The sequence below is a fragment of the Heterocephalus glaber genome, unplaced genomic scaffold, assembly GCF_053883595.1.
Source record: "Heterocephalus glaber isolate CG9 unplaced genomic scaffold, H.glaber_assembly_v1.0 deba00000676, whole genome shotgun sequence".
Lineage (NCBI taxonomy): Eukaryota > Metazoa > Chordata > Mammalia > Rodentia > Bathyergidae > Heterocephalus > Heterocephalus glaber.
The window spans coordinates 468,426-489,869 of NW_028258156.1; the positions used below are offsets into that span (position 1 = coordinate 468,426).

Below are 21,444 nucleotides of genomic sequence, written 5' to 3' on the forward strand. Positions count from 1 at the left end.
CATGATTAAGTATTTAGGGGTAAAAGACATAGTATCTGAAATAAATGAAACAAATATGACAAAATACACTAAACTGTCAAATATGGATATGAAGTTTATTAGTTCACTGCACTATGTCTATTTCTGAGTATGTTTGAAAGCTTTTCTAAAATCTTTAAAAAGTCCTTAGTAAATATAAGTTGATTTTTTTCAGTTAATCTGAAAAGCCAAAATTCAACTGTAATTAAAAGTATAGTTAGCCGGGGACTTAGCTCAGTGGTTCTGCCACCTGTCTCTCAAGTGCAAGGACCCAAGAGTTCGATCCCTAGTACCAAAAAAAAAAAAAGTATAGTTAAAACTCAGTCAAAAAAATATTCAAATTCTAGCCAGGGATTTAGCTCAGTGGTTCCGCCGCCTGCCTTGCAACCACAAGGATCTGAGTTCGATCCCTGGTACAAAAAAAAAAAATTCAAATTCTGGGTCAGGGATTTAGCTCAGTGGTGCCGCCACCTGCCTCAAAAGCACAAGGTCCTGAGTTCGATCCCCAGTTACCCCCCTCAAAAAAATTCTAATTCTAATTTGAATCAAAATCAAAGTTTAAAGTAAACCTTGAGAATACTATTACAGAACATGCAGAGAACCACAAACTCTCAAACACTAACAGTAGCAAGCTAAAACTGACACAAACTATTTGATAATATTAAGCTGAAAGTACACATAAATTATGATTTAGTAATCCCACTTCTAGGTACTTTAATGTGCACAAGATGCATCCTAAGACCTTGTTTTGATTTCCTGGACCTCATTCCCAAAGATTCTGATTGAAAGGGAAGGAATCTGTATTTCTAACAAACTCACACAGGTGACAAGATCAATGCTCCTGGTGGAGGACCACACTGAGAAATATTGTCCCAAAGGAATCTGTGCATATATGTACCAGAATACATGTTAACAAAGTATTTACCCAGCGGCAGTGTTCTTAATAGCAAAAGGGAAACGAAAACCCAAAAATGGAATGGTTAAAATGAATAAATTCTGGTGTATTCCTATAAAGGAATAGTATAGACTTCATATTACAACAGCAATGACCATAGCTATCCACAATATAAATGTAGCTTACAAACAGTAATGGGGGAAAGCAACAAGACCCAAAATAAGAGTATGATTCCATTTATGTCAAGCTGGCAAAATTAAACATTCTTTAGAAATGTATATATAAATAACAGAGAAAAGCAAACAAATAATTATCATAAAAGTAAAGATTATGATTCAGTGGAAGAAAAAGGTTTGTAATCAGAAAGATAAAGGAGGGTTTCTGGAACATGGACAAGGCTCTCCTGTATGTAGGTTACAGCTGCATCAGTATTCACTTTGTAACTATATTCTTCTTGGGGTTTTTTGTATTTTTCTCATTTATATTTCACTTTTTTTTTTAGACACAGTCTTGCCACATTGCCCAGACTGGTTTGGAACTCCAAACAATCTTCCTGCTTCAGCCTCCTAAATAGCTGGGATTACAGAAATACTTACAAAAAAAAATTTCTAAGACATTTTATTCGATGGTAGAATGCTATCAAAGTGGCTTCCCAGCTTCACTATCAGAAGTTTACTGGGCCAGGGATTTAGCTCAGTGGTTTCGCTGCCTGCTGCGCAAGCACAAGGACCCGAGTTCAATCCCCGATACAAAAAAAAAAAAAAAAAAAAGTTTACTACTCTTAGGGCCGGGGATTTAGCTCAGCCCCACAAGTGTAAGGTCCCAAGTTTGATCCCCAGTTACCACAAAAAAAAAAAAAGTTTACTACTCTAAATCTAGACCCATTCTTTTAACCAATTTCTCTTAAATTCTATTTCATAATGTAAGTTTAAGTAATGAAATATCAGGCTTGATATTACATGAAAGTATCATTAAAACACAAAGTTTTGAGGCAATAGTTGTGATAAATCCTAGAAACATATTTTTACCTTATAAAAATACTTAAAAGCTTCTAGTATCTTGAAACTTGAAGTGAGATATAATGCAACACAGAATTTAGCAGAGTAGAGAGTCAATGGATAAATAAAAGTATCATTCAATGGATTTAGACTCAATCTACAATCTTGCTCAAATGAAGCAAGTGATTATGTTTTTAATGTATACAAAACAAACACCTTACAGAGCTCTCGCTGGCAAAATGTGGAATGATTACAAATGCTGTAGTAAAAATAATAGTAGTACAAGGAAGAAAGGCTTTTCTCCTCACCCCAACTGTCCTCCCCAAAACAAAAACAGGAAAGAAAAGGGCGGGGGGAAAAAGAGTGCAAGCTCCAGGAAAAACATCACTATGAAGCACACAAACAATGAATGCCATTTGACACAGCATGCAAAGACAGGAGTACCTCAAAACTAAAGTTTTATCAGTCTACACACAAACAAGGGAACAATGAAAACCTGGGAAACCACAGAGACCATCTGAAGTCTACAAAGTTTTCACCAAGATAGGTGAGGGTAAAAAAATCCCCACTAGGTCAAAAACTTTGTAAATCTAATTTTTTTAAATACTTACCATTAAACTACTGGTTCCAGAAGGAATAGAGGTAGCAGAGTAGAAAAAAGAGGGAAAAACCCAATCAATACTAAAAATAAAAAGTAACAATATAATTTCAAATCTAGGCACCTAAAATAAAATAGTAAATAAATATGAAACATGACGTTAGGCAGCCAACTTATAGTAGTATTGAGAGATGAATTATCAATGTTCCCTTTTATTCCTGCTTTGCTTATTATTTAGAAACAGACCTACTTAACAACTATTCCAAAAATCAGTTATTTCAACAGTAGAGAAGGGAGAGAAATTTTAAGAATCCTTTTATTATCTAAATTCTATAGCAACTGGACTACCCACTGTTGTAGGAAAATCATGTCTATCTGTAATGAATTTATATAACTAAAATAGCTGCTTAGCATTTCTGTGAATAAAATAAATGGTCCCTTTTTTGCTGGTATGATTGACACCTAATCATTATCCTGCAAAAAGCAAAAGGTAATAAATAATATTTAATCCCTCATTACTCATATGCATACTACTTCATATGCAATACACTGACTTTTACTCTTCTTTTCAATTTTTATTATTAAATATTTTGTGCAATCCTTTACTTAACTACTAGCTTTCATAAACATTATTTAAGGAAACGTAATAGAATTTATTATTTTGATAACAAGGATGTTGTCACATTTGAAGAATACTATGAACCAAACATTTTACTAAGTGCTACAATATTTTATCTAATCTTCAAAATCACAAGACAAGTACTATCATTATCATTACTTTAACACTGAGGAGAAGCTTACATAGTTTATACGATTTGGCCAAAGTCACAAAGGCCGAACTACAGATTCAAAAATTCAAACAACTCTACTAAACAAATAGTATTAAGTAATAAGGAACATGGAATAATATTTTCAGTGACTCAATTTTGTTTATTGTTTTAAGTGCTAAAATGTGACCAATAAACGTAATAAGAATCACAAGTCATAAAATCACTGAATTTCTAGAGTATCAGAACGTAAAGATACTACATATACAAGCAGGAAATTATTAAATAATATTTTAATTTGAAGAAATATAATACTAATCCTAATTAAAAATACTAGAGATGTGCATCCATGTTTATAGCGGCACAGTTTGTAATAGCTAAAGCTTGGAAACAGCCCAAGTGCCCATCAACTGGAAACTGGATAAAGAAGATGTGGGGTTTTTTAAAAAATAAAATGGAGTACTACTCAGCCATAAAGAACGAGAAACTAGAGACATTTATAGCTAAATGGATGCATACTGAAGCCATACTCTTAAGTGAAATAAATAGGACACACATGTGTAAATACCGAATAGTTTCTCTAGTGTGAGAAACTGAAAGTGTAAATAAGGATTAAAATGATTAAAATGAATAACTGATAATTTGAAATAGGATAAGGTCCAAAGGTGTAGGGGTGGTGGGAGGGAAAGGGGAAAGGAAAAATTATGAGAAAAGAAAAAAAATGGAAAAAAATCTATGTAAATAGGAAAAGGTGGAGGGGGTGAAGGGCGCACAGGCTATGGAGAAAAAAATAAGAACCAAGATACATCATATACAGGTACAAGCACCCAATGATAAATGTAAACATATTGTATACCTAAAATGTACCGAATTAAAAAAAAAAAAACTAGAGAAACAGTTTTTTGGTACTAACTTGTTGATCTCATCTATAACACTGCTATGAAAAATAAATACACAAAACATGTCTGTGTGTTTAAAAATGAAAAAGCCTATCACTTCTTGCTACAATGAATTCAAGAAACGAAACTAACTGCTTTCAATAAAGATTGATTGTATGTGGCTATTTTAAAAGTCTAGAAAACAAATTGGCAAAAATACTGCCTACATAAAGAAAAGCTGAATAAAATAAAGCATATTCTCCTGTAAACTGAAAATATCTAAGACATTCTAGCAAATCAGCAGAGTTTGTCATTTTCCTAGGTCAATTAAAGTTTTATATAATATTGAAATACTCAAAACATTAGAAAATAAGTACCTTTATAGGAGTGAAGTATGATTGGTATCTAAACAGTAAAATGGTATGCCAAGCTGCTTTCTGACAGATGTTTTAACAATGCTCTCAAGGGGAAAAAAATCTTGATTTGTAGTACTGACGATTTCTATGGTATAAATAATTACATCTGACTTCAAGCTGTCAAAGTGTCATCACAGCAGAGTTGGGAAAAGATGTACAGTACCACATTGTTATATAGCATTCCCATCACATAGATAAAATCGACATCATTAACATCAAGAAAATAGATGTAAAGCTCTGAAATCCAAATGCTCCAAAATCCAAAACTTTCTGAGTACAGACCTGATACCAAAAGCGAAAATTTCACACCTGACCTCATGTGACAGGTCACGGTCAAAACACACAAGTTAAAAAAATACTGTATTAAAATTACCCTTAGGTGCCGGAGATTTAGCTCAGTGGTTCCGTCACCCACCTTGCAAGCGCAAGGTGCCGAGTTCAATCCCCGGTACAAAAAAAAAAAAAAGTGGAAAAAAAAATTACCCTTAGGCTGTATGTATAAAAGTGTATGTAAAACACAAATGAATGGTGTGTTTAGAGGGAGTTCTATCCCTAAAACACCTCATTATGTACATGCAAATACTCCAAAATAAAAAAATCTCCAAAATAAAAAAATCTCCAAAGCACTTCTGTCCCAGGCATTTCAGGGGAATACTCAACCTGCAAAAGTAAAATGTAATAACCAGGATAGGAGTTTTGAGCTACTTATTACTTTTATTTTATATAAAATTTAATTGTTAAATTCATATACTTCAATTTTATCAGTGACGGTATTTATCATCTATTTGCCTAACCCTGAAAATGTATCCCTCTCAGAAGAACCGGTTCCAGGACCCCACCAGCATAGCTCCTTTTAATAAATTCACTCCAATCCATCATTTCCTACATTTTCCTATTACTTTTTGGTGGATTTTCAAGAAAGAAAGTCATAATATTTTCCTCAACCAGATTTTTCGATGATCTCTCTTACACTTACATATGTCCCCTGTCCAACAAGGCCCAAAGCATGACCTTCAACATAATAAACTGGTAACATCCACCTTTTTTCAGTCTCATTTCAAGAGAATGAAATGAAACAATGAAACATTTAAAACAATGACCAATTGTATTTGCTGTAAATATACTTGCCTTCACCTACTCCCTCAATAAATCATGACAATTTTTGCCTGAGAAACATTTTTGGAATTTCCTAAAAAAAAAAAAAACCATAACAATTTACAACCCCTATCACCCACAGTGGTATGTTATTCCTTTGTTTTCTACCAATCTGACAAGCATAAAGTACTATCATATTACCACTTTAGGTTCCATTTCCCTAGAAAGCAATCTGGCAAAATTATTGACTTTAATAATAGAGAATGCTGATGCAGGAACAATTCAAAATTTGAGATAAAAAATAAGCTTAAAAAACATTAATGAGCTGGCAAGAAAGTTATAAATTCCTAGGCCAGAAAACGAGAGGAGACTGGAAACCCAAACAGCTACTTCAGTGACCAATATAAACAGGCTTTTACCTTGAACCCTCAAAGGGCTATGAGTTTACTGTTAGGGTAAACTAGGAATAACTCATTATCACCACTACCTAGGTAATTTCAAGGAAGACAACTATTCAAGGTTGACATTAGGTAAAGAAGGGGTAGAACAATCACAAGAATTTGGAACTACAAATAAGAGTATTTGGTGCTTTTGCATTCTAAAGTCATAACTCCCAGGTGGTCTAAAATGGGTAAACTAATATTCCCATAGTTGAGCATTCATCATAATCATGGAGAGTTCTATTAAAGCTGCTGCCTTCTCTCTCCCTCTCCCCCCTCCCTCCTGCTTTTAGTAGCCCAGGGTGGGCCCAGCCACCTGTATGACATGTGCCCAGGTGAGGCTCATACTGCTGATCTAGAACCACATTTCACCAATACACTTATGTAGAGTGATCTGGGTGGCCCAGGCACCTAGGAAAAAAATATATATGTATAATCAATGTATATATTGAGAATAGCACTGCAAACTGGGGGTTTAAAAATGATGCTGGGTATAAATACAGAAAAAAATAAGATTGGACCCTTACCTTACTTCATAGACAAAAATCAGTACCCTGATGATTAAAGTCTGAACAAGAAATGCAGGCATAACTACAGTGTTTTTATTACAGTTAATGAAGAATACCTCTAAAACCTAAGAATCTGGGCACAACGGTGCATGCATGTAATCCCAGCACCCTGGCAGGCTATGGCAGGAATTTAGCAAGTTCAAGCCCATACTGCACCAATTTAGTGAGAGACTGTCTCAAAATAAAAATAAAAAGAGAAAAGGCTGGGGATGCAGCTCAATGTGAAATCCCTGGGTCCAATTTCCACTACAGAATAGAAAAAAAACCTTGCAGAATGAAAAAGTCTGGAAAAAAGAAACACAGTGACAAAAAATAACATCAAATAACTATTTCCATCAAAAGTCTCCACTGAAAATGATATGTCTGAAACTTGCCTTAAAATATTTCAGGAAAAAAGGCAGAGGAGAGACATAGAAAATGCAAGTATAGGAAAAAATCTTGATAAATGTTGAACACTGTTAAGAATTTATTATACTATTTTGTGTATATTTTCCCTTATAAAAGTAAAAAAAGAGCATTAAACTCAGAAGATATTTGAAAAATATACAAATAACAAAAAAGAAGAGTACAGAATATATGAAGAACTATGGATCACTGAAAAATACAAACAACTCAATAGAAAAATAAGCATAAGACAGAGTCAACCGAACCGAAGAAAAACTTATGGCCAATAAATAGGCATCATGGAAAAGAAAAGTATTATAAACAGTGAAATATGCTATTTATTTCCAATAAAATAGTAAAAATTAAGAAGTTTGGTAGAAGTAAAGGGTAATGAGAATACGGAATAACTGCATATTTATTCACTTACACTGGGAATGTAAAATGATATAAATATTTCAGGAAAACAATTTGGTACTACAGTACTAGCCAGTAAAGTGAACATTTACAAGCAGTTCCTCTTACCCTGGAGCAACTGTACATATTCCAAATGGTAACACTAGCCCTGGGTAGCCATTTATACAATGGAGAATAAACTGTACTAGCCCTGTGTAGCTTTTTCCAACATCCATGCATCATGGATTCATTCTATTACTTCTCACATGGCAATGTACAAACAAATCACCTGAGCATTTTTTGAAGTACAGACTGTTTCAGTGAATTTGCAGTGTGATCTCAGACTGCATTTCTACTATGCTCCCAAGTGAAAGTAACACCATTGATTCACACACTATATTTTAATTATGAAAGCAGTGAGCACTTGGAATGTACTAGTCCCCTGTAGTACGTACTTTCGTAAATATTTTTCATTTAATCCTGTTATAACCTTTGGAAGTAGGTTTCATCATTTCCATCTACAAGTAACTAAACCAAAACTCAACGAAGTAGCAGAAAAATATTTTAGAAGGGAAATAATGCTATGCAGGGTAACTGAGTTAATGAACCCCTGCCCCTAAAGTTTTTTCCACGAGAAACAATTATGTCCTACTTTTAGGTACTTTCTTTCAGCCAGAAAACCCTAAGATCATAGTCTATCACCAAACTTCTAGGAACTTACACTTCAAGACAAAGGGACCAGAAGTTACATAACAAAGGGAGCATATGGTAAGAAACTTGTGAGAAATACACATTTCAAGTCAGAAACTCTGAGAGTGGGGCCCAGTCCTTGGATTCTCACAGTCCTGAGTGTAAATTTGAACTCCGGAAGCATTAGTGGCAAAGTAGGTATTATCTTGTCTTTATATACACACTAATTTGCTAACAAAAGTACCAAAATAAACAAAACCCATACCACTTTTAAAAATATAATCATTTCGGGCTGGGGATTTAGCTCAGTGGTTCCGCCGCCTGCTTCGCAAACATAAGGTCCCAAGTTCGATCCCCAGTACCAAAAAAAAAAAAAGAACATATTAAATATAATCATTTCTTTCCAAGGCTCACCACTGGACTGTTTGTGTCTTAAGGACAACAGTCTTTCTTAATCTTTGCATTCCCAATGACAGACAGCCAACCTAACCTACTGCCGCAGGTACTGAATATTTGACTGAATGAGTAAGCAGCAAAGGAAAATCAGATGCAGAGTCTTAAGTATGATAATTAGACAACACTAGAAGTTTCCGCCATGCTCAATTTTAAGTGAGCTAAGACAATAAAGAATATTTAAGCCCCGTGTGGCTTATGCTTGTAAAAGTCCAGTCTCATGTTCATATATAGAACATGGAAGACATTTCTACTTCTTGCTACATATACTATAAAAAAGTCTAAGACAAAGTATGTGAACACATAGCTAAAGCAAGAATAAGTCAATGATGTAGTAGACAACTTGGTCCCCAGCAGACTCAACTTTCTATGTAACAAATTTGCCAGATTTCTCAATTTCCTCTACAGTTTCTCACTCTGCTTACCAAACAACAAGGAGTGAAGCTGACAGAACTAGTTTATCACTAATCTGGAAAAAAGTGAAACTACAAGCAGCAGCATGTTTCTTTCTACAGGCGTCCTCGTGACTCCTTGCAGTGTACCAGCCTACAACAGGACACTTCTCCAGACTGCTTATATCATACATTTAATCACCTGTTTCGGGATCTGTTACAATGAGATTTTGCCTGCACTATTATATAGATAAGGTTTTTTGTTTCGTTTTGTTTTTAAAGCCTCATTATTCTATGGTCCAGCTAGGAAACAAGACTCAGAAAATAAAAGATGAGTTCAAAAACCTAATCTGATTGACTTCAAAGTAGTGCTGGTCTTAGCATATCCAGTGCCTCTTCCAAAAATATTTAATGCATCAAAACTGAATGCAGCTAATGCTCCAGACTGCCTTCAGGACTTTTAGTCAAGACCCTTTCCTAGCTTTTAAACAACTCTCTTCTCCACAGACAGGAAGAAAAGCCAGGCTGAGCTGCTGTAATGCTAGTGGCTTTTCTCACTGCCAGGAGCTTGATAAGAAAGACTGAAAAGCAGCACAGCAGCTTCTTCTCCTGTTCCCATCTCTGAGGAATGTGGAATGCACATTTCCAAGTTCTTCTTGCATAGGGCCGAAATTTCTTTTAGCCTCATCTGGTTTTTTCAGATTACAACTGAACTGTAACATGACCTTTGGTTCATTTATATTTTCTGGAATTACATATAAAAACAAAAAAGAAATAAAACTATTATCTAGCCACTATCTACCTAATTATATTTTTTGGTACTGGGGATCGAACTCAGGACCTTGTGCTTTTGAGGTAGGCATGGTACCACTGAGCTAAATCCCCAGCCCTAGCTAATTTTTAAGATTTGGACTAAACCAAAAACATAAATTCCCAACTCATGACTATTCAACCACTTTCCTACACTTCTTGGACAAGTAAAGTTTTTCCTATATTTGGAAAACGCTGATCCTAAAAATAAAGTTCCCCAAATTTTGTCTTTTTCCTGAGGATCTATACTTTGTTATTAACCACTATACTCACTTCGCATAGTGAATCCTATTTAAGATTTTTAGTAATTGTCCAAAAACTTTGCTAATCAGATAATTTAAAACGAATGGACAAAGCAAGGATTAATTTGAGCCAGGGATTTAGCTCAGTGGTGCCGCTGCCTGCCTTGCAAGTGCAAGGTCCTGAGTTCAATTCCCATTATCAAAAAAAAGCAAGAATAAATTTAATGAACTTCATCTTTTACTAGAGATAGCTAAATACTCAAGCCTGCATTATCTATCATTAAACTTTTTGGGTATTCTTAGTTTCAGCGCCCACAAATTAAGAGTACAGTGTTACTATACAATAACTGGAGCAGTAGAGTGAAAGGGATAGGGCAAAGGAAATGAGAACAGCAAGGAAATTTTCTATTAACACTTATAATAATCCCCATTTCTAACTGCACTTATTTTACACTCAGCCAAACCCTTGATGTTAAAAAGTGCATGCTGTATGGCTCTATTTACACAAAGCCCAATAACAGGTAAAATTATAATAGAAAAGGGTAATACATATTAATCAGCCCATTGGAGTACAGAGGGTAGTGATGACCAGGAAAGAGCATAAAAAATATTTTTGGGATGATAGAAATATTCTCTACTTTGATAATGTGTTGGTTTATGTATTTGCCAAAATTATTCAAATCTGAGCTAGGTATAGCACTGCATGCCTGTAATCCTAACACTCAGGTGGGTGAGGCAAGATTCTGAATTCAGAGCTAGCCTGGGCTACATAGCTGAGTTTAATGACAGTCTCACTATGTGATGGTGAGACCCTGTTTCAAAATACCAAAAAAGCCCCAACAATAAAAACTTTTCTAATTCTGCACTTAGGATCTGTAGATCTGTCCATTCCACTGTATGCAAATTAATCTTCAACTTTAAAAAGAAAAAAAGAAGCTACTAACACAATTTATAATAGCTAAATCTTGGAAACAGACCATATGCCCATCAACAGATGAATGGATAAAGAAAATGTGGGATTTATATACAATAGAATACTACTCTACCATAAATAAGGATAAACCTGAGTCATCAAGGATAAACGGATGCACCTCAAGACCATAATTTTACGTGAAATAAATAAGACACACAAATTTAAATTGTTTCTCTTGTGTGAGAAACCCTAAGAGTAAACAAGGAGCAAAATGGAGGATAGATATTGGGAAGTAGAAAGAACATGTTCAAATGGAAAGGGGAACAAGGTAGGGAGGAGGGGAAAGGGAAGAAAAGGGAAAGAGATTAATAAAACAAAGAATGAGAGGGGGAAAATGGAAACAAAGCTTCTGTAAATGAGAAGGGGAAGAAAGGTTAAGGGGGGTACGGGAAAAAGAATAATTAAGATGTATCATGTACAGGTACAAATTCCCTATGATGAATGTAAGCACTATGTACGGCAAATAATGTACATACAAAAAAATTTTTAAATAAAATTAAAAATTTTAAAAAGAAGCTGTTCCTTTCCCAGAAACCAGTACCCAATGATAAAATCAGAGAAGGTATAGTTTAAAAAAAAAAATCATAGCCAGGTGTGGTGGAACATGCCTGTAATCCCCACACCTGGGAGACTGAGGCAGAAGAATTGCCATGAGTTCTAGGCCAGCCTGAGCTACAAAGTGAGTGAGATCAAAGCCACCCTGGACTATATACCAAGATCCTATCTCAAAAAAACAAAAAACAAAAAAAATTACAAGAAGAATGTGACAATTATCAAGCTCTAACAAAAAAGGGCCCAAGGCTACTACCTTCACTACTACTACCACCTAAGATTTAACAAAAGCTTAATAAATTTGTTATACAGCTTTTCAAGTACAAATGAACTACAAAAAACATCCGCAGATTCTTCTTCCAAAATTTAATTAGATATGAAAAGAATTCTTAAATCAAGAGCTCTTAATTTAGGGTCATAGATCCCCCTTGAAAATGTGATGAAGACTATGGATTATTCCTCTAGAATTAACATAAACCACAAAATTCTGTATACGATGTCAAGTTAATCTGACATTTACCCATGGACTTCTACTACGATACTCTAAGACACTCTTTTTATAACTAGACACAATTTCAATGTTTTATTTTTTCAATTCTACAAGTCTATCATTTATATTGCATTTCACAGGAGATCTAAAAAATACTCATTTAACTATCTTTTAGATAAAGAACTCATAACTTTCTGGTATAACAGGTAATGGATCATTAAAAGTTTACCTGAATCATCTTATATTTTACAGTTTACATCTCAACCATTCTTTCTTTTCAGTAAGTCACTACATAATCAAAAACATGGCATTTTCCTTTTACGATGAGGCTATTTGAGAGTTAAACTATGGTAGGTAGAATGGTCTCCCAAAGATGTCTAAATATCTTAATCTTGGGAACCAAAGGGGAATTAAGGTTGCACATGGAAGTAGTACACTTAATCGGCTGATCTTAAAAACAGATTATCCTAGATTATCTGGGTAACCCTTACATAATCACAAGGGTCCTTAAAATGTGGAAGAGCCTGGCAGAAGAGTCAAAACTAGAGAGATGGTTGAGTGAAAAACACTTGAAGCAATGTTGCTGAGTATGAAGATAGAGGACAGGGCCAAAAGCCCTGGTGGCGGCTTCTAAAAGCTGTAACAGACAAGAAAACAGTCTCTGCCGGGGAGTCTCCAGAAGCAACCTATCAACAGATTGATTTTAGCCCAGTGAGACTTACTGCAGGCTTCTGACGTCGAGAACTAAAGAGATAATCTGTGTGGTTTCCAGTCATTACATTTATGGTACTCTGTTACAGTGCCAGTAGGAAACCAATATCCATGCCAAAATGAAAAAGCAACAAATTGAGTCAGTCATTACAACACTTAAACATCAAATTTCTTAATCTCTCAGTCTTAGTTTTCTCATTTATAAAATGGGGAAATTGTTTGCTGCCTCCTGAAAAGTGTTAACTCAAGATATACACCATGTCAATGTTTCTGTAAACTATAAAGTATCTACAGACATGATCTAGTAATATTACACAAGATCAGTATGGGCAAAAGAATATCCACATGCTGGCATATTAAAATACACTCAAATGTCATACACAACTAAAAGTTCCAGAAACAAAGCTCCATTAATATTTACTGAAGCTATTTCAAAAGTTCAGCCTTTAAATTTGTGGAAAATCTCTTAGAAACTGACAGTAAAAGTCTACATAATAAAATTAAATCTTCCATTACACACTTCTATACTCCATACAAATTACAGAACAATTTATTAAAACTTTAAAAATATGAAAATATATAGATACTATGTATAACATTCTTATAAGAGTATTCAATATTTATAGAAGTATGTCACTGGGAATGTGACATATAAAATCATCTTTTATAAAACAGAAGTTGAGGGCTGGGGACTTAGCTCAGTGGTTCCACCACCTGCCTCGCAAGTGCCAAGGTCCCAAGTTCAATCTCCAGTACCAAAAAAAACAGAAGTTGAATGTTTTTTAAGTTAGTTATTTTCACTTTTTACATCATACCATCACAATAAATATTCTCTTCTTCCTATTGCTTCATTACTCTGAAGGAGTACAAATGGTCCAAAAAATGAGGAGTCAGGTCATATCTGAGCTGGCTAAAATAGAAAATATCTTAGGAATAAAGTTCCTCTTTCTTCATTTATAGGAAGTACAGACATATTTTAATTTAAATTCAAAACCCTGTACCTCTACAACTGACATAATAATCCTAATTCATTTAATTTTATAAGTCAATGGCATGGAAGCAAATATTTAAACACCTAAACACCAAAAACCAGTATATGTACATATTACATAATAAACTATACTACAAAATAAAAAACCCAACCAAAAAATCGGCAGTGCTAATGAAAAGGTAAAACACAGCCAATTCAAAAGGTAATACATATGCCCATTAATAAACCCATGGAAAGTATAGAAAAATGCTCATTTTACTAGCAATCAGGAAATGAAATTTCTATAAAGCAAAACAGCAGAGAAATAATAGAATTATATTAATAATAAAGAACGACACGTAATAATTGCAAAATTACTGAAAATTGTACTATTGGTAGAGAAAAACAAGGTGTGAGGAGCTGTTCGATAGCTATTAAAAATTAAAGTATGTGTTCTATTAACCAGAAAATTCTATTTCTAGGTATATGTTTTATAATTAAGAATTTGTCTGGGGTTCCCCCCCCCCTCAGGTTTCTGGCACAGAGCTTCTATAACATTTGGAATTTTCCAAGTGATAGGAGTGTCTCTGTTGCTCAAATCCCTTGGATAATACCTGACTATGCTACAGAGATTATTCATAATGGAAGCTAGTCACCAGAGAGAACCATCACATGATCAGAGGGTTGGAGCTTGAAGCCAGCCCAATCTCCAGGGAGAGGGGAGCTGGAGACTGAGTTCAATCAGTAGATTGGCAAATTTTCAATTAACCATGCATATATAATGAAATCCAAATAAAAAATCTAGATACCTAAACTGTTCTGTAGTTCATGAACACACAGATGTGCCAAAAGGGAGGAACCATCTGATTCCAACAGGAAAGGGAAAGGAAGCTCTGCATTCAGGATCCTTCTGGCCCTTGCACTATGTATCTCTTCATTTGGCTGGTCCTGATGTATATATCCCTTACAATAAGTACAGTGTTGTCCAGAGTTCTGTTAAGATACCTTAATAAATTACATACCACACCTGAGGAATGATGATCCCCACCAAACATGTAGTCAAGTGAGCAGCAATGAAAGTGGCCTGAGGAACCCAGAATCATGGCTGGCATGTGAAGGTCTTCCTGGGATGCTGCCCTTTAAAGTAGGTCTAACACTAACTCCAGGTGATTAGTGCCAGAATTATTTGGCAATAGTATCTATCGGTGTCAGAACAATATCATTTTTAGGATGTTTGTACAAAGGCATATTCATAACATTTATTACAACACTGTAAAAATGGAAACATCCTAAATGCTTACTAATAGAATGGTTAAATAATTTATACTACATACATATTATGGAGCTTTGCATACAGAACAATTAAAAAGTTACACTTTGTATGTCTCCCATAGAAAAATCTCCTAAACACTTAAACAGACTGTAGTAGGATGTAAGCATGACAGCATTCTTATCAATCACTTCCATGGCAAAATCACGCAAGAAGTGAAACTTTTTTTCCTACACATTTGTAAATTTGTAAATGTATTAAAAGTTAGGAAATACACACACACAAAATGGTAACTGTTACATTTAGGACAATGTGATCACCAGAGAGAGGACTAAAAATTACTTCTACTTTATCTGAATTACATAAAGTTTATATGTATGGAATCCTATTTCTTCAGCTAAATAGGACTTCCAGCTAAAATTGACTTGGTTGAACACATTTATAAACCTCTGTTCACTCCAAATATTCTACAAAAATGATTTTAAAAATACAGTTTTAAAAAAGAATAAACATTTGAAAGAATAGAAAAAAATGAAAAAAAAGTGATACTGTTATACTTTAGAAAGAAGTGATAACTTTCACCGCAAAACCAAGACAGGAAAGTAGCAACATGATTTACAGCAGGCACAAGACATCCCCGGAAGCAGAAGTGAAAGGCTGAAGAAAAGTCCTCACTGACCATCTAAGAAGTGGTTAGGTGTCCCCAGCCATCATCCCTGACTTCCAACACCCAGGCAACTCCAACCCAGCATTAGACTGGAGGTTTGCTATTTGGAGAGGGAAAAATTTCTGGACTTAGGGAAAATGGTAATAGCTAAAACTATGGCAAGGTGCCATATTAATATTGAGTATGGACTTTAAACAAAAGTTATCATATTTGAACATTAAGACCCCAAATCTTTTCACTCTGCTTCTAGAACACTGGCATTAAAAAATTATGTCTTGGGCCAGGGATTTAGCTCAGTGGTTCCAGCACTGGCCTCGCTAGCACAAGGTCCTGAGTTCGATCCCTGGTACCAAAAAAAAAAAAAAAAATCATGTCTTCCATGTAAGAAAAGTCATTTCTGGAAAAATGATCAAGGGCAAGACAAAAGGCAATAATTTGCTATTCCTAAGAAAAGTACCCAGACAGATAGATGACTCTATATGCGTAGAATGGTTCCAATCAGCTTCTCAGTGTCTCACTTTAAAGTATGAGTAATCAGCCAAAGATCACCAAATGTCTGAGAAAAATACCTAATGAAAGACGAAGTCAAATAGAAAAAGCAACTTGAAAGAAACAAAAATCAGGAATAAAAGGAGATACATACATACACACACACACACACACACACAAAAACACGCACACATAAATACGTATTAATCTTAAAAAGATATTATGCCACAAAATAAAAATGGAATGTACGAAAAAACTCTTTCAATAATAAAAAGAAAGCATGTGGAATTTTTTTAAAACATTACAAAAACCCTAAAAGTTACAATACTAGTTATAATAATACCCAATGAATGAAAACAAAAATCCATCCCAAGACATTAACAATGAAATTGTATAATAACCCTAGGGGCAAAAGTCCTAAAAGTTAAGACCCTAAGAGCTGGGGGGTGAGGGAAAGAGGGCTCAAACACAGGATCAAAAACCAGAATAACATCCATATATACAAAAAGCCAGAGGCAACTCAGTAACACATTTAAAATTGAAGGAAAATAATTTCCAACCTAGAACTCTAGGTCAAGCCAAAATATCAATCAAGAAAGCAAGGGCAGAAATAAAACATTTCAAGACACTGAGGTCTCAAAAGATTTTACCTTACACACATTCTTTCACAGTAGAACAGAGAAAACTGTGTTCCACCCAAAGCAATGGAGAACATCAAAAGAGAAGATCAAGGAACCAGGAGATGGAACATGAGAGGTAATGGAACCTCCTAAAGGATAGAATGGCAGACAGAGATCTCATATGAAACCCACTCACCAGGGGCAGGTGAGAAAGTCCCAGAAGAGATATTAACAAGATTCAGAAATATTCAGAGAATATCTAATGTGTATGAATGATCTGAGGGCAATTTATATAATTATGGGAGGGCTGTTAAACTAAATTATCTTTTAAAAAACTGAAAACAAATGTTTAAAAACACAAAAGAAAAAATGCAAAATTGCTGAAGAAAAGCAGCCAATTGTGAACAGCATTTTGAATTAATAAAAGTTAATCAAGTTTCATACAATTTATAGCTAAGATACAGAAAAAACAATATTTAAATACTATAACTACAAACAGTTTAACTTCTCCATCTCCAAGCTCATCTCCAAGGAGATAGTTCTTGTGAAATCACTTTAATCCACAAATTACTATATAAAACCAATGCTATTGGTTTAATATATATTATAATGAATGACATTTAAAGTGATCTATAATAAATATTCTTAATTTTAGTTCCATGTGTGTATGTATTTAAAGAAACTAATGGCAATTTTCTGAAGAACTCTGTATATGACCATACAAAAGAAAGAGGAGTAGACAAGGGAGTCATTAAGCAGCCTGGCTTTCAAAGAGATCAAAGATGCTGTGTTTAAACAAGTCTTATGACAAGAAATCTGGAGAATTCCAAATCAAAGCCTCAAAGCTCTCAAACTGAAGGATGCCAAAGCACTAGCAGAGCAGTGAACTGCTTTATTAAATGTCATGTTACCCAGTCCAGGTTGCCTGAGATGTTCCACCATACAACTATAAAAAAGCTAAATTTGGCTCAATGGTAAAGCACTTGCCCAGTATGTACAAGGCCTTGGTTTCAATCTTTGAAGAACTGAATACAACCTGGATATAGAGAACACCCCACTTCCTTCACTTTCATAGTTGATTTAAGAAAAGACCATGGGGCAGGGAGGCTCTAAGTTTGTCAGATTCTGTCCAGCAAAAACAGCACACACTTAAAAAAACTGACTTGTCCCATCTTACCAATCATTTTAACCATTTCCAACCACCCACAAAACATATTTCAGATAATCTAAGAATATTTTGTAGCAAATTCAAATGGTTATTTAAAAAGCTCTAAGCACAGGATTATTTTAGTCCTAAGGCAATTTTATAATTGTCCCTTTTTGTATAACCTCCATTACATATGTTTTCTTTGGTTCAGAAATTCAATTTGTATATATTTACACACAAAAAAGACACAGCTACTACTGCTTCTTTCTGGAGTAACATATTTTTATATGTAATTTAAATATAACAAATAATTTTAGTAATCAGTAACCTCATTTAAAAACGTAATAATTGGGTCAGGGATTTAGCTGAGTGGTTCCGGTGCCTGCCTCACAAGCGCAAGGTCCTCAGTTTGATCCCCAGTACCAAAAAAACTAAAACAAAACATAATAATGTGGTTATCAAATATATTTTAGGGAACATTCAATAATTACAAAGTTTTGGGGCCGGGGATTTAGCTCAGTGGTTTCGCCGCCTGCTGCGCAAGTAAGTGCAAGGACCCGAGTTCAATCTACAGTACCAAAAAAAATAATAATTACAAAGTTTCCACCACAGGTAAGGTATAGTAAAAGCACTGTAAAGCTTAATTCAAATGTTCAGGAGAGAATCTTAAAAACAAAAAACACATATTATGAAAAATAAAAACTAAAACTCTGAATTCTTTTTGCAAAATTTAAGATGTTAACAAGGGAATATAATATCAGAGTAAGGCATGTGGCCTTGCTGAGAATGGAAAGTAGGACATCAATCTTGGATGTTTTCATTTGTGTCAAAGAAATTTAAATGCTAGTTTAAAAATATTAAGATATGAAATAATTTAATCCTCACAATACTACAAAGTGTTTATTTTACCCTGATTTTAGAGATAAGAAAGTGAGGTACACAGGGGCTAAGTCATACAGACAAGATGGACTTGACCCAAGCAGCCTGACTTGAAAACCCAAACTCTTTCCCACAGTAAGAGAATGCAGTCTGGATACAGAGAACATTCCACCTCCTTCACTTTCTTAGTTGATTTATAGACAGACACAGGACAGCCATTATAAGCTAATCAGAGTCCTTCTGAAAGAGGTAGAAACACTCCCTTCAGGCCTCTAAGGTCATTGAGGGTTAGAAGTAAAGGTGAATCATCCAGCCATCAGCATAAATGCCTATATTCAACAGAACATAATAAAACTAGGTGAAAAGCAAAAGATTAGAGCACCTATATGTGTACAAACAAAAAAGAGCACTGCTACACTTTAGCTCTAGGAGCCTTGGTTCCTGTACCTGTTCTTTCTATTCTGCGAATTATCCTAGCATCCTTTCCAATAATTAAAAAAACTCCATAGTTTTCCTACATAATGCTATCTTGAGTTGTATTTCTAGCATTTACAACTGAGAGTCTTTTTTTTTGGTACCGGAGATCAAACTTGGGTCTTTGCGCTTGCGAGGCAGGTGATGGAACCACTGAGCTAAATCCCCGGCCCTACAACTGAGAGTCTTAAGACAATAACAAAAAAGTATCCAAAGCTACAAGATATGACCATATATACGTACCGGGAGGTAATCAACATCTGCTTTTATTATTAAAAAAAGAGTAAATGAGGCTGGGCAAGGTGGTGCACACCTGTAATCCCAGCACCAGGCTGAGGTAAGGATTGCAGTGAGTTCAAGGTCAGCCTGGGTTACACAGCAAGGCCCTGTCTCAGAAAACTAGGGGAAAAAAAAAAAAGAGTAAATGAATGTCAACTTATCAGTGAGGTCAACTTCAAAGCGCTACATAAAATGGCAATCATGGACAAGTCTCTATTCTACAATCTCTATATATATGCTTCCACATTTCATCTTTCTCTATTATACTCAACCTCCTGTGACACTATATATTTACTTGTTTAATGTGTCCCCCTCATAGAATATAAAGCTCTGAAAGCAGGAATGTCTTATTTCTTTGTTGTTATATGTCACCAGAATAGTGTGTGGCTGAGTAGGCCCTTAAATATTTGTTGAGTGAAGTTTTGGAATACTGACCAATCATTTAAAATGTTATAAAAATTTAATACGAAGTTAGAAACTGAAGTGAAAAGAACATGTTATCAAAGAATAATCCATGGATCAAAGAAGAAATCACAGGGGAATGAGAAGTTAATGAATGTTAACAAAAACACTTCAAAATCTGTGGGGTTCAGCTAAAGCAATTCTTGGAGGAAAATGTATACCTTAGTATTTTGTATTAGAAAATCAGAAAGATTTATAACAGAAAAGTGTTCCAAATTTTGTAACACACACACACACACATACACACAAATATATATGCACACAAAGATGTCAACATTTTATTCTGGTTATTTCTAGTGGTGAGATGATGGTGGCAATTTCTTCTACACGCTTTTCTCTATTGATCTCTTTGTCTCTTAAAATTCTTGCTCTCTGGACTCCATCCTTGCTCTTTTCTCAATTTATATTCATCCCTTAGTAATCACCCATTTTTAAGATCATCTGATAATCTCCAAATTGATGATTTCTCAATTTCTTGTAAGGTCCTGAATTAGAGACTCATATTTCTATCTTAAGGATGCTTATATCCAAATTTAGCAGGACTAAAATAACTCATAATCATTCCCCAAAATATGCCCTCTCCATCTACCTTTATTTCGTATGTGTGTCAAACCCAGGGCCTCCCACAAGCCAGGCAAGCACTCTACCACTGAGCTACATCCCCAGCTCTTTTTAAATTTTGAGATAGGGTCTCACTAAGTTGCCCAGTCTGGCCTCAAATTTAATATCCTCCTGCCTCAGCCTCCCAAGGAGCTGGATTACAGGAATGCAATACCACATACAGCTCCATTTTTAATACTGGGTAAAGACATCACTATGTACCCTGGTTCTTAATTATCAGTTCTACCTTAAAAATTTCAATCAAGTACAACTTCTCTCCCTCAACAATGTCATGATTTCAATTTAGGCATCTTCCACCAACTAACAAGAGTTCTACTTTATTTTACTGCTACTATCTCTCTCCTTAAAAAATGTAATCCTGATCAGGGTTGTTTACAGTTCAAAAGCTGCACACCATACTACTAGAGAAGGTAGTCATCCACGTAAACTATGATTGCAATGATGCCCCTAGCCTGATCATGATACTGAAAGGTTTTCAAACTTGATTATACCAAAGATAGCACCATAATATCCTTCAACATCTGGCCCAATTTTCTATTCTAGCTTTATATATTCATCATTCTTCCATGCACCCAACAATCCAGATATACTTTTTAATGGCGGCTCATTGGTATAGGTGTATGATTCTCACTTAGGGTGTGAGAGGTCCCGGGTTCAGATATACTTTTCAATATGCCGTATCAAAATCCCAGGCTTTGTGGATTTTTTAGTCTGTGGTGGCTTCTGAATAAAAATTCTAAATCTTTCAAAACAGCCCAAATGCTACTGTCCTCTATGGCGCACCTTTTTAGGCTACCCTGGA

The 21,444-nt window shown here is 34.9% G+C and overlaps 1 protein-coding gene across 4 annotated transcripts in view; it reads right to left on the bottom strand.

Annotated features, from left to right (window-relative positions):
- The window catches only part of Znrf2 (zinc and ring finger 2), a 148,224-nt gene that overhangs the window by 120,707 nt on the left and 6,073 nt on the right, over window positions 1–21,444 (bottom strand). The window lies entirely within an intron of this gene.